The sequence below is a fragment of the Argentina silus genome (assembly GCF_951799395.1).
Source record: "Argentina silus genome assembly, chromosome: X".
In the NCBI taxonomy this organism is placed as follows: domain Eukaryota; kingdom Metazoa; phylum Chordata; class Actinopteri; order Argentiniformes; family Argentinidae; genus Argentina; species Argentina silus.
The window spans coordinates 44042721-44047816 of NC_139653.1; positions in this window are offsets into that span (position 1 = coordinate 44042721).

Below are 5096 nucleotides of genomic sequence, written 5' to 3' on the forward strand. Positions count from 1 at the left end.
AGGCTGCTAACATGAATGCATCATAATCGAAGACTACCATGACAACGATTCTGTATTTGGAGGACATTTGGATGCTATTTTTTTTTTATTGATGCATTGACATTGACAATCAGCGTGTTATGGTGTTGAAGGGGTGTTTGCCAGGTTGTGAATGTGCATATTTATCCTATTTGAGGGTTGCAAAGGGTTCAAACTATATGCTGCTTGGTTCCCACTCCTTGTTTTGTATAGCACAGCCTATTCAGGAAAGGATAGGTGACTGTTATAAACACACATAGGCCTACAGTATTACATACTATGAAACTCCATACATCTTAAACTGCAGACTGTATAACTGGAGACACTCGCTTTTGGAAACAGGTCACAGTGGTAGTTAATTAATGGTAAATATGAGGATGTGGACATGGTTAACAAAGTTTGCTTGTGGACTGTTTTGCCCCATGGTTAGTCTTGCGTAGCCATAACTCCAAATCGTGATGTAACTCTTTTGGAGGTCTGGAGTATTTTAGATTAGCCGATCTGTCTTGGATTGAATTTGGACGGGGCGATGGAAGAATGTGCTGACAATTTCATTGGATGTTCCACCCCAAGAACCCTCCCCCACATGCCCATAGATGATTGCTTGTTATGTGCGTCGCCTTGACTCTGACTGGGAACGACTATTTTGCAGAGAGTTGTTGCTTGCAACATTGAAGAAAAAGGAAAAAAACCTGAAAGAAAAACTGAATTCTGTTTTACCAGAAGTGTGCTCTCTACACAAAATCTAGTTGATTAAGGCATTAGGTATTTGATTGGTTTGACGTGTGGCAAGGCGTCTTTAATTTCAAACGGGTTTCCACCCCTTTGTAGCGACTTTCTGCACATGATTTCACCAAGCTTTCTGAACTAGGAAGGCCTGGTCTCAACAAGTTTGCCTGAGAACTGTTTTTCCCCAAGGTAATTAGCAACCGCCTCAACTCTGCTAGCAATCTTAACTTTACTGCCTACCTCGAAAAATGACAAGTGTCTGGAGATATGACATATAGACTTTCATAGTGAATAACCAGACATTTAACATGTGCAGTCATTAACATGGCTTCTCCCTTGCAGATCATGAGGACCAACATTCCAGATGTCTTTGGTCCAGGAGACGTGACATCCTTCCCTCTCACCATAAGCAAGGACCAGAGGGTCAACATTAGTCACTGGTAGCACATTGATCTTCATCCTAGTCCTGAAGGGCTGCAGGGTGTGCAGACTTGTATCCCACCCAGCACTAACACACCTGATTCCAGTAATTTAGGTATTAGACTGGGACAAAATTGGTTAGAATTTATTTAGGGTAAATGGTTTGGTTAAGGTTAGGGTCAGTTTTAGCTTTTGACCTAGTCGAGCTGTCAATGGGATGCTGGGTAGAAAAGTGTCTCTCCACAAAAGTCTGTACACACTGTGGCCCTCCAAGACCATGGATCGATATAAGTCTTTGAACTCACCGCCATTTCGGTTCTGTGTCTTGCATTTGCTTCTTCCACCTCCAGGAAAAGCCACGGCTATGAACATGTTACAGAAACAGACGAAGATCGATTCTGTTCCTTTCTTCTGGACTGTCGTGTTAGGGAAGAGCATTCGATTCACAGGTGATAGAACATGAAAACAAATGCCAACCCTTTACTAGATATCAACAGGTATCTACAGCCTCTATAGAAGACCTCGATACTTGATGTTTGTTCTACCTCCGCTGTTACAAAGACTGAATATAAGATATTGGAGTTAATAACAACAACAACAACAACAACAACAACAACAACAGGCTGTTGGTAATACAACATGAACCATAAAAGACAACTTAATGGATTATATTTGTCTGGTGGTTCCCAAATATCCTGAGAGGAAATCAAACAAATTATTTATTATTTATTATTTACCAAATTAATTGTTTCTCTGCACACCATGGTCTGTACTTGAATTTTGATACAAAAGTCTGCACTGTATGAACAGAGATATTCGGGGTAAACTTGTTCATGTAAACATTACACTAATCGTCAGCATATTATTTCATCAGCATATTATTTAGGACATATTGATTTTATCTACTGTAATTTCCTTTGTTATAGATGAATGTCTGCCAATGAATTACTGGGTGTCTGATTGTAAAATATAATTGTAAAAATAATCTGTTTTTTTTTTAAAAATTTTACATGCATAATTAAAGGGAATTTACAACTTGTATTCAGTTCTTTTCAGAACTCACGACTGAAAAAGTTATTTGAAATCATTAAACATAGAATACAGAATGTACCTTGAAGAGTATTCAAAAAGAGATGCTACAGGATTTTTGTCGCTTTTGTTGGCTTAAGTGTTGACTGTGTGATATAATGTTAACCGATTTCTTATCTGACTAGACTACATAAGTCCTTAGTTTAAGGCCAGCAAAATAAGCTTTTGTTCATGGTAGTGGGGAGGTACCCTTCTCTGTCCAATCAGGTAATTTTATTCCTCCGCTCATTTTAGTGGCTGAAAATATACCAATGTCACAGTAGCATCACTTTAGTCAAAGAGAATGCAATCCTATGTTTTGCATGAAAGAGGGCGCAGCCATGCTCTTTGGGTTAGTCCTCCAGTATTCTAGATGCCCATATACTTTTCAGCTCAGCGTCTGCCAGCTCTATTCTTTTGTCAGCGATAAGGAATAACAACCAGCATTAAGACTTCTGTTTTTGATTTTTGCGACTTCAAAATCCTGTTTTAACTGTTGGGAGAGGGTATACGCTGTAGGTCTCTTTCTCCGTCATTCTCAGTCTGTCTCCTTGACAACATGTCGATCTCTCATCACCTCACCGGTGCTGCTCCAGCCTCTGTGGAACTTCTGAGCCCTTACCTGTACAGCTCGAGAGGACAGAACTTCCCTGTTGGAGACATCGACCCTGAGTACCTAGACTCCCTCCAGACCTTTCCAATGCAGGAAACAGATATTTTTCTCATTTGGGGGAAATAAAAGGCTCCAAAACCTTTCTCGAGGCCCCCTGATCAGATTACAGTTGGTGGTATATGTCTGTCTCTACAGTATGCCACGTTTTGAACAGGTCTCTCTTATGAAATCAATGTTTAATATCTATGGGATATACCTGTACTGTATGAACAAATGACAAATGAAATAAATACATCTCTTGGATGTTCACTTTCTATTCTTGATCCACGCTTGAATCCTTAGTAAACTACCGTGGTGCATAAGAGCTTGTTTCTTACATGGTGATCATGCAGGTTGGGGAACACGTGCAAACGAAGGGCAGTGTGATACACTTCAATTATTCTTTGTCCACATGGCATCGGGGACAGCCAACCCAGCCACTCCCTGTTATCTCGGTTACCTGGTAAACGGTATCCAGACGTCTACCAACAGGTTCTGGAACAGCTTCTACCCGCAGGCCATAAGACTGACACCTCCTCAAGCCCCCCCCCCCACCTCCCCTCCCCATCTGTACTACCTGTGTGCGTACCAGCACCAGTGACATTCTCCAATGACATTGCACATTTGCACTCTATCACACACACACACGCACATGCACTCACACATATACATGCATACCATACATTATACTATTGCTACTACTATATTTATCTTCCCACCCCTATTGCTGTTGTGTTTCTGCTGCTTAATACTATTGCTGCCTATGCTATTGTTTGTATTACTTTGTTGCACTGTTGACGAGCTAGCTTTCCCTAAGAATTTCATTGCACTGACTGATATGGCATCTTCATTAATCCTGATAAAAGCTTTCTGATACATTACTTTTTGTAACTCCAAAAACTCTCATCTGGTTAACCAACCAACTCTACCACTCTCAACCATCTATCTATCTATCTATCTATCTATCTATCTATCTATCTATCTATCTATCTATCTCTCTAACCTATCTAACATTCTATCCATCCAACCAACCAACTAAACCATCTCTAACTTTATCTGCTACAATAACAAGACTATCTCACTTTCTTTCAACTACCCAGCAAATCTATCAATCGAAACATCTTTCAACCTTTTTCGCTACCAAAATAAGACTTTGCAAGCCCAAGTTTCTTCTGGAACTTATTTTTCTAGTTTTTATTAGGTGGGCTTGCTTTTCAATATATTATTATTAGGTGGGCTTCCTTTCACCAGTCACTACTGCTTCACTCAGTATAACCCATACTGATTAACCTCTTAATTGTTTTGATCTTTCTATACCTCCCTTCACTCATCTATCCATCCTCTCTTTCATCTGTACATTCATCCATCCAATCAACAAACAAACCTAACCAACCTATCTAATTTATACCTATTTATACCTGATACCTATTAAACCTTTTTTATATATTTTTATATATCTATCTATCTATCTATCTATCTAACCTCTTAATTGTTTGGATCTTTCTATACCTCTCCTCTCTCATCTATCCATCCTCTCTTTCATCTATCCATTCTTCCCTCCAATCAACCAACCTAACCAACCTATCTAACATTCTTTCAATTACCCAGACAATCTTCATTAACCTTCATAAAAGCTATCTGATACCTATTAAACTTTAAACTATTAAGTTTTTTGTAACTCCAAAAACTCTCAACCACTCACCAACCGTCTACCCATTTCACTGAGCTAACCCAGGCTCATCCTATCTATCTGTGTATCCAACCTATCTAACATTCTATCCACCCATCAACTAAACACCAACTAAACCATCTCTATCTTTATCTGCTACCATAATAAGACTTTACTCATAATAAGACTATTACTATCATAATAAGACTACGACCACTTTCTTTCAACGACCCAGTAAATCTATCTATCGAAACATCTTTCAACCTTTTCCACTTCCAAAATAAAAGCAAGCCCACGAAGTTTCTTCTGGAACTTCTTTTTCTAGTTATAGATAGTCTAGTTGTAATATATATACAGTGCCCTGCGTAAGTTGTGGGACAGTGAAGCACAGTGAAGCATTTAAAAAAAAAAATTCTTTTGGCTCTACACTTCAAACAATTGCTATTAATGTACTTTTATTTTGAAGAAAGCCTTATTTAATTACACCGGAAGTAAGTGGGCGTACGTCCACGACACTAACATTGTACGCTGCCAGCCTCT